Raw genomic sequence first — 13,675 nt, 5'->3', positions numbered from 1 at the left:
CCAAAGCCTATCAGAGGTAACAAATCAGTTACCAAAGAAATTACAGTGTATCCTAAAGCCAACATGATTGAAAAACAACCATGCAGCCACCCTCTGCCATTCTGTTATTATGACAGATACTTAAGCATCCGGCTTAGGGAACACTGAGCTTCTGCCAAGGGTGATAGAAAAATTAGGGAATGGTTAATGATGAGGGTCGAACAACATGACGAACATATTTAATGTCATTGAACTGTACATGTAAGGACTGTTGAAATTGCAAGTGTTTTGTTACCTATATATTTACCACAATAAAAACTTGAGAGAAAAAAACAATAATTAACCATACTCTGGTCAAATAATCCATTTAAAAGTGGACTTCAATATGTTTTCAATGTTCTAAGTCCTTTTCAGACTAGACATTTCACGTCTAGGGTAAAGGGGTTGGTTGTAGAACTTTGCGATGAAATCTACACTCTCTTGAAAACAAAACATCAACAACAACAAAATACAACATTTAACTTTAATCGGTGATGTTGTTTCTAAAATGGACTTAACAGTATATTTATCAGGGTAATAGCTGGTTGTTACCTTGTGCTTTTTCTTTTAAAGCCACCTGGCTCTGCCACAGCCCCTGAAAGGATGCCTTTGTTCCTTGCTCACTTGCCCTTTAAGAGTTGTTCGGGTTTCAGCTGGTAAATTTCCAAGTGCCCTCTGGACTAATTGGCATGATGTGAGAATTTTCCCTTTTGGAAAAGAAAGAGCCTGTTCCCCAGGGAAGGCCCCTCAAGGTAATTGCCACCACCTTTGGCAGTCTTCACCAGAGATGAACCCCTCTCGCTGTTAGGAGGAGCTAGAAACTCACAGATGGAAAGGTAGGCGCTCGGGGACAGACTAGCTGAGACTTTTGACACTAATGACCTTTGTATGTGGAGGAAGTGGAGGAAAGGGCAGTGCAGGCAAAGGCAGCTGAACTTTCCCCCAGACAGGCACAGCAGCTTTGCACATAACAGATATTTGATTGTTTTCCTTTTCCTAAAGTGCTTCTGTAAAGGACTTTAGGGCAGGGAGCTAATCCCTGAACCAGGATTCCTCATGGGGCAAGAACTAATTTGGAAGAAAGAGTTCAACAAACCACCTGGGTTAGAGGGTAGCACCTCAAGGTGGGAGGGGGAGAAAAAATGGCGGCTGAACCAAGTGAGTTCCCAGAAGAATTTGCATGTGTCCAGGGTGTGAGTTGGGGAAAATGAGAAGAAAAGACACGGAGAAGAGAGAAGTTTTCTCCGTGTGCCAACTCCCCTCTCCAGGCTGAGGTGTGTGGGAAAAAGGCCAGAGGGGGAGACAAACAACCAGATGCAGGCTGCAAAAGGAAGTTTCAGAGAATAAAAATGAAAATTGTTTTCTGTGAGTCATAACCTGTGTAGATCCCCTCTCCCCGCTCTGTTTCGATGTCTCTGGTAAAGTTTACATTGTTCACTGTTTTTGTGAGTGTGGGTGAATGTGTTCTTTTTGGGGAAAGTGAGGAGGTGCTGAGTTCTGTGGTCTGTTGATGTTGAGTGAAAAAAAGTGGGGATGCAGCTAGATGCAGGAAGCAGGGGAGCCCTGGCTGGTTTGCGGCACTTTTGTTCTGTGTGTTCACATCACAATCCTAAAAAACGGGAGAAAGGAGATGACGGGCACAATTGATTTTGGGTGGAGAAATAGAGACTCTAATCTGAGCTGAGGAGTAGCTGTCAAGGTGAGGTCTCCAGGCTAAGGGTGAATTTAGCACTGCCTGACTCAGAACTCCTGCCTTAATGATGACATCCCTCCTCCTAAGACAGGGAGCAAAGGCCCTGAGATTGGAGGGTGCCTGTTTGAGAAATAGCGAAGAGACTGGTTTGGTTAGAGGAGAAACAAGTAAAAGAGAAATAGACTATATTATAAGGGAGGTAATGGGTTGAGTGTGGAACCTAGAGACTTAGTAAGACAAGGAACAGAGGGTCCCCAAAATCTGCAAACAAAGCGACAAGAAATGAGCCAGGGTGCAGAAACAAAGCCAGTCCACAGAACAATGGGGTATCTAAAAATAGCCCACAAACTTCTTTAAAGTTGCCTTTCAGAAGCAGCTGGAGAAAACCAGGCCCAGGGACATGCGCAGAACATCCACCTGTGACCACTGTGTGACCTTCCACCAGGGGCAGTGAGGGGCTACGGCCCCAGCTGGGGAATCCAACCCAGAGAGCGGGAGACTGCGCAGGTGTGACACCCTATAATAAGTTCTGCTACAAATCCCAGAGGCCTCCAGGACAGGAGCCATCTTGGAAAGCTGCTGCTCGCACACCTTAGTTAACATATCCCTGCCTGTGTCTATGAATAAACATGAATCTTTTCCCGCTCAAGAACTTTTAAAAACTGGGCCTGTCTTTTGTCTTGCAATATGAGGGTAAGCATTGCTCTAGGCCCACCTCATCTCTGCTTGCAAGCCTCTTCAATAAAGCTTTGCTCGTGTGGAAAACTACGTGCCTTACCTGCTCATTCTTGACCAGTGAGAGGCAAGAACCTTATTCCGGTAACACTCCTACCTCTGGACAAGGATGTTAGAACTGTTGGAATTTGCTCCCTAGAGCTGCTGGCTCCTGTTTCTAGTAGAAGGTATACAGCATGGGGCCCAAGTGTATGGGTTTTGGTGCCTGACTCTCTGGGTTTGACGCCAGCTCTGCCATTTACTAGCTCTGTGGCCTTGGACAAGTTATGCAGATTCTTAGCACCTCATTCTCCTCATGTTAAAAAAAACAAGACAATAATAGTACCTTCTTTATAGGTTCTTTTGGTGAGGGTTGGGGGATAAGTAAATTATATACGTAAAAGTTTTAACGTAGTGACTGGGCCCTAAAAAATACTCAGTAAATGTTGGTTGTTTGGTTGGATGGCTTCTTGGTAGCTGCCATCAAGCCAGCCCCTGACTCGTGGTGATCCCGTGCACAACAGTATGAAATGCTGCCATGATCAGTTGCTGATCTGACTGATGTAACCCGTAGGGTTTTCACTGGCTGATTTTTGGAAACAGACCATCAGACCTTTCTTTCTAGCCCATCTGAGTCTGGAAGCTTTGCTAAAACCTGTTCAGCATCATAGCAACACCCAAGCCTCCAATGACTGATGGAAGTGCATTGGCTGGGAATTGAACCCAGGTCTCCTAAATGGCAGGCAAAATGTTTGCACTAACATTGGATTTATGATGCCAGCCTCGGGCCAGGCTGTATCAGTTAGACCTATGGAGGGGCTGAAGACAGAGTAACTAAGGTTGGTCACAAGGATGCCCCATGCATACCTGACCAACCCCAATAAAAACCCTAGATACCAATTCTTGGGTGAGCTTCCCTGGCTGGCAATACCTCATATGTATTGTCACACATTTTTTACTGGGAGAATTAAGCACTGTCTGTAAGATTCAACTGAGAGAGGATAACTGGAAGCTTGTACCTGGTCTCTCCTGGATTCCTCTCTACATGCCTTTTGACTTTGCTTGTTTTGATTTGTGTCCTTTTGCTGTAATAAACCATAACTATGAGCAGCTTTTCTGAGTTCTGTGAGTCTTTATAGCAAACCTTTAAACCTGAGGGTGGTCTTGGGGACCTGTGGTGTACTTTCTTTCTTTGTTCTGGAAAACTCCTTGATATGTCAGGTTCCTCCTGCCCCATTGTAAAAGAGCAGGTACCTGGGCATTTTCTATCAGGGAAAGGAAGGAGATATAAGTTCAACTGTTCTACATAACAGACATGCCAGGAATTTGATCTTTTTCCTGGCAGATCAGGCAGATCCTGGTTTGAGGGCCCTCAAATATGTAGCAGAATGTGTATCAAGAGGAGGCAGACTGTGGGAGGAACAGGTTTGGACCTGATAAATTTCAGACATCTGGGTTTATTAAAAGAGTGGCATTCGGTGATGACTCAGCCCTCTGATGTGATGGAAGACAGAGTATCAAGATGGCAGTGGGCCAGGGCCTTTGCAGCAGGTGTCCAGAGAGAAATGCCCGTCATTAGCAGCAATGGCCAGTGCTGAGCTTTATGTGGTCTCCTATTTTGTCCTGGGCTAAGGTCTACTTCCATTATCCTCAATCCTTCGGTAAAGAAGAGTCTGTTACCCACTTTGTGTTGGTGGGCCTTGGGCTAGAGGGGCTTTAGGAGATGAAGGAGGAGAGAGGTGTAGACAGGTGAAGGGGCAAATCAGGGAAGAAGATAGAAGCTTTAGGAGGTAAGGTGTGGTAATGTGACTGAAGCAGGAATTGGAAGATTACCAAAAGAAAAAAAAAGCCCTTGAGAATGTAAGGTAATACTGGGGGAAGGCCTGATTTCCCCTAGTGCATCGTAGCATGGGGATCAAGATGTTTTGTTTGTTTATTGAAGGAAAGAGGAACCACAGAAGGTTGAAGGACCTGGGAGCATATATATCCCTCCATATTTGTGGATACAGATTTTTGCAGATTCAGTCATGTCCCCCCAAAAGATATGTTGAAGTCCTAATCCCTGGTGCCTATGAATGTGGCCTTGTTAGGAAAAAGAGTCTTTTGAAAATGTATCAGCTAAGTTAACATGAGGTCATACGGGAGTAGGGTGGGTCCCAACCCAATCTGAGTGACTCTATGAAAGAGGAGAAGAGACACAAAAAGTCAAAGGAAACCCACTCCTTGGAATATATCCTAGAGAAATAAGAGCCTTTACACGAACAGATATAAGCACACCCATGTTCATTGCAGCACTGTTTACAATAGCAAAAAGATGGAAGGAACCAAGGTGCCCATCAACAGATGAATAGATAAATAAATTATGGTATATTCACACAATGGAATACTACGCATCGATAAAGAACAGTGAGGAATCTGTGAAACATTTCATAACATGGAGGAATTTGGAAGGCATTATGCTGAGTGAAATTAGTCAGTTGCAAAAGGACAAACATTGTGTAAGACCACTATTATAAGAACTCAAGAAATAGTTTAAACAGAGAAGAAAATATTCTTTGATGGTTACGAGGGGGGGAGGGAGGGAGGTGGGAGAGGAGTATTCACTAATTAGATAGTGGATAAGAACTACTTTAGGTGATGGGAAAGATAACACACAATATAGGTGAGGTCAACACAACTGGACTAAACCAAAAGCAAAGAAGTTTTCTAAATAAACTGAATGCTTCGAAGGCCAGCGTAGCAGGCGTGGGGGTTTGGGGACCATGGTTTCAGGGGACATCTAAGTCAATCGGCACAATAAAATCTATTAGGAAAACATTCTGCATCCCACCTTGGAGACAGGCGTCTGGGGTCTTAAACGCTAGCAAGCGGCCATCTAAGACCCATTAATTGGTCTCAACCCACCTGGATCAAAGGAGAATGACGAACAACAAGGACACAAGCTAATTTTAAGCCCAAGAGACAAAGGACCACATAAACCAGAGACTACATCAGCCTGAGACCAGAAGAACTAGATGGTGTCCTGCTACAACTGATGACTGCCCTGACAGGGAACACAACAGAGAACCCCTGAAGGAGCAAGAGAGCAGAGGGATGCAGACCCCAAATTCTCGTAAAAAGACCAGACTTAATGGTCTGACTGAGACTAGAACGACCCCGGTGGTCATTGCCCCCAGACCTTCTGTTGGCCCAGGACAGGAACCACTCCCAAAGCCAACTCTTCAGACAGGGATTGGACTGGACAATGGGTTGGAGAGGGATGCTGGTGAGGAGTGAGCTTCTAGGATCAGGTGGACACTTGAGACTATGTTGGCATCTTCTGTCTGGAGGGGAGATGAGAGGGTAGAGGGGATTAGAAGCTTGTGAAATAGACACAAAAAGAGAGAGTGGAGGGAGGGAGCAGGCTGTCTGATTAGGGGGAGAGTAATTGGGAGTGTGTAGCAAGGTGTATGTAAGTGTTTGTGTGAGAGAGAGAGACCAGAGAGGATCTTCCCCTAGAGCCTTAGAAGAGAACATAGCCCTGTCAACACTCTAAATTCAGACTTCTAGGTTCCAGAACTGTGACAATGAACAAATTTCTTTTCTTACAAGTCATCCAATTTGTGGAATTTTACAGCAATCCTAGGAAACGAAAACAGAAATGTATTGAGAATGCCCTGGAATAATAGATCAGAAGGCCAGGGGTAGCTATCTCTAAGTGTGGGATAACGTGATTTTTTTTTTTTAATCTGTACTTTCTAATCTTTTCTGCAATGACTTCTGCCTTTTGCAATAGGAAAAAATAATCAGTAAAATTAAAAGTGATATTATTAGCCAGAGAATTTTATCCAACAGATATTTACTAAGCCTGTGTTGTGGCCAGCACTGAACTTAGCACTGGATGAACGAGTTTCCTGCACTCAAAGCAAGTGCAATAACTAAGGGAGACCTTCAGTAAACAAACAAATAAATACATCACTACGAACTGTGACTCCTGTGATGAAAGAAATACTGTGGGTGCTACAGTTAAGAATAATGGGAGGAGGCAGCGTGTGATGAAACCTATTTCAGAAAGTAGTTGAGAAAGGCGAGCCTGTGAAGATGACCTTTAGACTCAACCTGAAGGAGGAAATGGAGCCTGCAAATGCAAAGTGGGTGGAGGAGAGCTCCAGACACAGGAGGGCCTGCGGGATGTCCCTGAGACAGGAACAAGCTTGTCCCTTCTGGGGAACCGAAAGGTAAGTGTGGCTTTGGATCTGGAGTGAGGGTTTGGGGAGTGGAGGTGAGATTGTGGAGGTGAGTAGGGGCCAGCTCATGCAGAGCCTTGTAAAATTCCATCAAGAGCATGGCCTTTATTCTAGATACAAGGGGAAGCCACTGGAGGCCCATGCTCTGAACTGCATTTCTTAAAGATCCCTGTCTTTAGGGTAGAGAATGGATTAGAGGAGGGTAAGTTAGGAGGCTGTTGGAAGAGAAGAGGGTGGGAGTACCAGTGGAGACAGGAAGATGTGAGCAGATTTAGGGCATTTTGAAGGGAAAACAAATAGACACCACATAACACTGGGCTGGAGGTGGGAAATGAGAGAGGGAGGTATCAAGGATGGCTTCCAGTTTTCTGGCTTGGAATTATCCATCAAGGTGAGGCAGACTGTGGGAGGAACAGATTCGGACCTGATAAATTTCAGATATCTGGGTTTATTATAAGAGTGGCATTTGGTGATGACTCAGCCCTCTGATGTGAAAAAGTCCAATGAACACAAGAGAAACAATAAACCCAACTGCTTTAGCATCACTTCAGCAATAATATATTTAGACAGCATTATAGTTTTTGTTCCTTGTTTATAGAACTGCTAAGAACCTAAAGGAGCCACAGATAATTTCGAGTTTTATGTACTGTACTTTATTTCATTTTAAGATGACAACGTGAGCTGTAATGGTGTTTGGTAGTTTGGGATTTCGTGAAGGTTGTCAAGTGTAATCGTCATGAATGTCAAAGGTCTACTTTACACTGAATTATACATGTAGAAATTATTGAATTGGTGTATGTTTCGTTGTGGATATTTTCACCACACAAAAAAAAAGTCTATAGCTATACTGGAAACCCTGGTGGCACAGTGATTAAGTACTATAGCTACTAACCAAGAGGTCGGCAGTTCAAATCCACCAGGTGCTCCTTGGAAACTCTATGGGGCAGTTCTACTCTGTCCTATAGGGTCACTATGAGTCAAAATCAACTCAAAAGCAACAGGTTTGGTTTTATAGCTATACTAGACAATGTATTAAACTAATTTTCAATAAAACTTATGAAAAATGTAAAGTGGTTAGTTTGTGTGTAGTCTGTGGATAGACAATAAAATCAAAAAATAAAGCCTGTAGCGGTCCTATAGGACAGCAAAGAACCGCCCCACAGGGTTTCCAAGGAGCTGCTGGTAGATTCGAACTGCTGACCTTTTGATTAGCAGCCATAGCTCTTAACCACTGCTCCACCAGGGCTCCATCTCATTGTAGTCCCACATTACTTATCATTCCATTTTACATGTGAGAAAAATGAGGCTCAGAAAGGTTAAGTAACTTGCCTAGGGTCACAGAGCTGGCAGGGGTAGAGTCTGTATTTGGGCCCAGGTCTGGGCTGACTTAAAAGCTTGGGCTTCTGCGAAGTAGAAGTTATCCTTGATAACAGAATGAGTTCTCTGGGAAGCAGAGGCTGAGATAGATATGGGAATGTGAAAAGTTTATTGGGAAGTAACACCTGTGAAAGACCAAGACCCCAGCGCAGGCCTGTTGAAGTCTCTGCCAGCCCAACGTGGAGCTATGAAGTAAAGTCTGTCCATTAAAGGGGTCTCCCACTGGGTGAAACTGATTAGGTGATTAGGCTTTTGTACCACTGGCTTGCTCAGCCACTGGATGGAGGATGGGGACTCCAAAACCAGCATAATTTCAGCTCAAAAGCTGAGCTGACCCCTGAAGGTGAGCTCACTGTACTCCTTCAGCTGAGCCATGAGTCCGTTTTTAAACAAGGATCTGAACAGTGCATCTCTTTGTCTGCCTCATCCTCTAAAAATTGCTGGCACTCATTTCACCCAAGAAAAGGCAGTGCATTAGTTATCTATTGCTGAGTAACAAATTACCCCAAATAGTAGCTTAAAACAGCAAACATTTATTTAGTTTTTGTGGGTCAGGAATCCAGGTGTGGCTTAGCTGGTGCCTCTTCCCCAAGATCTTTCATAAGGTTGCAGTCAAGCTGTCAGTCAGGGCTACAGTTTCATCTGAAGACTCATGTGAAGGATAACCCACCTCCAAGCTCACTCATGTGGCTATTAGCAGGCCTTTGTCCCCCATCACATGGGCCTCTCCACAGAGCTGCCTCGTGACATGGCAGTGGCTTCCTCCAGGATGAGTGATCCAAGAAAGAATGAGAAAGAGGACCTAAGATGGAAGCCGTCATCTTTTATAATCTAATCTTAGAAGCGACATCCCTTCACGTCTACCATATTCTATTCGTTAGAAGCAAGACAGTAGTCCAGCACATACTGAAACACTACACAAATGCAAAAACACTAGGAGTCAGGGATAATTAGAAGCCATGTTTGAAGCTGCCTACCATGTCGTTGGTGTTGTTGGGTGCCATTGAGTCGATTCAGATTCATAGCAACCCCACGTGACAGAGTAGAACTGCCCCATAGGATTTTCTTGGCTATAATCTTTATGGAAGCAGATCACCAAATTTTTCTCCTGCAGAGATGATGGATGGGTTCTAACTACCAGCCTTTCAGTTAGCAGCCAAGCACTTAACCATTGCTTCACCAGGGCACCTTCTGCCTTCCGTTAAAAAAAAAAAGAAAACCTACTGTCATCGAGTCAATTTCGACTCGTACTGACTGTATAGGACAAAGTAGAATTGCCCCATAGGGTTTCCAAGGAGTGCCTGGTGGATTTGAACTGGCAACCTTTTCGTTAGCAGATGTAGCTCTTAAGGACTACAGCACCGGAATTTCTGCCTACCACAAGCAGACACATAGCCAAATGAACAACACTGGCACCAATCATAATGTTTGCTACTATGTATTGAATACATGCTACAAAAGACGTGGCTTTAGGCCTTACAGTTCTCACCACAGCTCCTTTACTCACTCAAGATTCATCAGGCACCAGGCACTGTGGGCTGCTGAGAACAGAATGACAAATGAGACATGCTTTCTGCTCTTGAGGTCCTTTCATCCAGAGGTATACTTCGTTCGAATTTTACAAAGGAGGAAAAGGGAGCTCATGCCATTAGTAAGTGGCTGAGCTAGGGAGCCAAAGCCAGTGGGTGTGACTTCAAGGTCAGTAATTACTGTGAAGACAGGATTCTCCTGAAGCCACAAGACCTGAAAACATCACCAGGCACCAAAGGGCCCTCCTTCTTTCCTTATCTAAGAACAATTGTGAGAAAGAAGTAAGTCTCCAAGAATACTAACAATAGAATTCCATTTACATGAAGTTCACAAAACCAGGCAAAATGAAACCTTGTTTAATCAGGGACAAATAGCGGTGGCACTGAAGAGAAAAGCAAGGAATTGATTTCAGAGATTAGGATAGCGGCCACCTCTAGACTGAAGAAGGGAGGAGGACGTGATTGGGGCCACCAAGGGGCTTGGGTGGGGACGGAGTTCATTTCTAGACCTGGTGGTACTTATACACGTGTCTAATTTATAGTGACTCATTAAGCTTTTTTTTAAAAAAAGTTTAATGAAAAACTATGAATTAGACTGTAAATAATGCTTTATTCACTTCTATGTATGTATATCCCACAATAAATAAAATAACAAAAAACAATTGTGTTGGGTGGGAAGCTATTTGCCAGGTGCCTGTGAAGGCAGGTAAAAGAGCTTTCTTTTCTAGAGATGGGCCTTTGTGCTCCTGACAAATTAGCCACACAGATGGATTTGCAGCCTGACTTACCACTATGTTCTTAGTGTGTGCTATACCAAAAATAAATTCTGAGGAGGACAGTGCTTGGTGAGATCATCTTACCATTTGATACAACATGTCAGGGCAAGTTGGCACTTTCTATTCCTGAAAGGGGTACGGAAGCGTGAAACCCGATTCGTACTGTAACAATACTTAGATCTTTACAAAGCCAAGAGCAGTCTTGTACCAAAGTGCAAGAGAAGGCTAACTCCTGGGATACCTCTGATTAATTAGGCTTTAATATATTTCCTCTCAGAACTTGACAAAAAAGCAGAGGGGCGTTTTAGGTTGGGGTCTATTTGAGACTGCTAAATCAGATCAGTTAAATAGTGAGAGGGATTGGGAAGCTAGTCTTTGTAGCTGGCAGTTGTGTGGGAAGAGAGGAAGGATTGAAGGGAAGGTAAGGCCGGGGTATGGGTTGAGGACCTTTCACCAGTGTCCTAACTCTTTGGGGGATTTGGAGCTGGTTCTATCCAGTCCCACCTTGGTCAAGATGGGGCTTTGTCTTCTGAATTACCAACCATCTAGATGTCTGGAGCCCTTGCCGATGCTTTACCTACCACCCACCTACATGGGTGGTAGGTACGTATGAATCAGGGTCAGATTGGGCTGAAGTATGTTTTAGGACCCAGAGAGCATCCTTCCACTATCAGTGGGAGCCAAGGTGGGAGTGACAGATAAAGTACTGCATTTTTGCAAGCCTATTAATTTTTTTTTTAATTTTATTGTACTTTAAGTCAAAGTTTACAAATCGTCTGTCTCTCATACAAAAATTGATATACACCTGGCTATATACTCCTAGTTACTCTCCCCTAATGAAGACAGCACACTCCTTCTCTCCACTCTATTTTCGTGTCCATTCGGCCAGCTTCTGACCCCCTCTGCCCTCTCGTCTTCCCTCTAGACAGGAGCTGCCCACATAGTCTCATGTGTCTACTTGATCCAAGAAGCTCACTCTTCACTAGTATCATTTTCTATCCCATAGTCCAGTCCAACCCCTATCTGAAGAGTTAAGCCTATTAAATTTTAATTTCAGATAAATGAAAAGTATTTTTTAATGTAAGTATGCCCTAAATATTGCATGGGACATACTTATACTAAAAAATTATTTATCTGAAATTCAGATTCAACTGGGTATCCAGTTTTGTTTTAATTTTATTGTGTTTTAGAACATGTCCATTCATCCAGTTCACCTGTCCCTTCCTGCATTCTCATCTTTGCTTTTGAGCAGGTACTCCCCATTTGGCCTTGTATACTTGATTAAGCTATGAAGTACATTCCTCACATGTGTTATTGTTTGTCTTATAGGCCTATCTAACCTTTGGCTGAAAGTTGGACTTTGGGAGTGGCTTCAGTTCTGAGTTAGCAGGATGTCCAGGGGCCATGTCCGGGGGCCATAGTCTCAGGGTTCCTCCAGTCTCTGCCAGACCAGTAAGTCTGGTCTTTTTTTGTGAATTTGAATTCCAGCTCTGTCCAGGACCCTCTACTGTGATCCCTGTCAGAGCTATAGGTGGTGGTAGCGAGGCACCAACTAGTTCTTCTGGGCTCAGGCTCGTGGAGGCTGTGGTTCATGTGGCCCATTAGTCCTTTGGACTAATATTTTCCTTGTGGCTTTGGCTTTCTTCATTCTCCTTTGCTCCCAACTTGATGGGACTAATGGATGTGTCTTAGATGGCCGCTCACAAGGTTTTAAGACTCCAGATGCTACTCACCAAAGTAGGATATAGAACATTTTCTTTACGTACTATGTCAATTGACCTAGCTGTACCCCAAGACCATGGTCCCCAGACCTCAGCCCTTCAAGGTGTGTGGATATGTCTAGGAAGCTTCTATGACTTTGCCTTGGTCAGGTTGTGCTGACTTCCCCTATATTGTGTAGTCTTTCCCTTCACCAAAGTTAACACTTGTCTACTACCTAGTTAGTGATTTTCCTCCCCCACTCTCCCCTCCCTCATAACCATCAAAGATTGTTTTTTTCTGTGTGTAAACCTTTTCTTTGGTTTTTATAATAGTGGTTTCATATAGTATTTATCCTTTCGTGATTGACTTATTTCACTCACCATAATGCCCTCCAGATTGATCCATGTTGTGAGATGTTTTAAGGATTTATCATTGTTCTGTATCATTGTGTAGTTTTCCATTGTGTGTATGACCCATAATTTGTTTATCCATTCATCTGTCAGTGGGCACTTAGGTTGTTTCCATCTTTTTGCTATTGTGAATAATGCTGCAGTGAACATGGGCATGCATATATCTATTCCTGTGATGGCTCTTATTTCTCTAGAATATATTCCTAGGAGTGGGATTACTGGATCGTATGGTATTTCTATTTCTAGCTTTTTAAGGAGGCACCATATCATTTTCCATAGTGGTTGTACCATTTTACATTCCCACCACCAGTGCATAAGCATCCTGTATTTTTATTTGCTGAATCTGGCAACCCTGGGGTGGGAATGGGGCAATACTCAGCATCTAGCAATAGGAGGGGCAGCTGGTCAGGACTCTATCAAGCGCTGTAGGGCTGGCAAAGGATACTGCTTGCCTGATCTGCTCAAGGTTTCCATTTCTCTCTCTTTCCCCAGCCCTTGGGGACTTCTATCTGGTCTGTAGGCTGCACATTGGCTCTGCACGGGATATTTGATAATACTAAGGAATTATTGTTCATTATTTTATGTGATAACGGCATTGTAGTTGTTTTTTTTTTAAAGGAGTCCTTAACTTTTAGAAATATATACTGAAATATTTACAGCTGAAATGATACCTGAAATTTGTTTCAAAAGAATACATGAAATACATAAGTCAATCACAAAAGGACAAATATTTTATGATTGCATTTTTATAAGAAGACTAGAATAGGTTTATATACAGATACCAATGTGCATTGATGGTTATCAGGGATGGGGAGGGGAAAGGGGGAAGCACTCTTGAGATAGTAGACACTTGTTATTTTTGGCTATTGAATGTGGATGAAGTACATACAGCTTGACCAAGGCAAATGATGTCACTAAGGAGTGCACAGGAGAAAAGGATGTTTTTGGTAAAGGGCATGACAAATATAATTGTGCAACAACACCAACAACAACCAAAAAATATGTGTGTGGCTACACAGATATGTTTAAAGACATATATGTGTATGGGTATAAATATGTGGGTACATATATGTGGACAGATAGATGTATCTATAGGTATATGTATGTAGAGGTCATGTATATGTGTATATACATATATATTCATAAATATAATAAACCACATAGGGGACATAGTTATGGATACTTCTTAGACATAACCATATGCCTCGTGAGGCTATTCTTCTGGGTTTGA

This window comes from Elephas maximus, chromosome 19, assembly GCF_024166365.1.
Source record: "Elephas maximus indicus isolate mEleMax1 chromosome 19, mEleMax1 primary haplotype, whole genome shotgun sequence".
Classification (NCBI taxonomy): Eukaryota; Metazoa; Chordata; class Mammalia; order Proboscidea; family Elephantidae; genus Elephas; species Elephas maximus.
Note: the sequence above shows the minus strand (reverse complement) of the source record.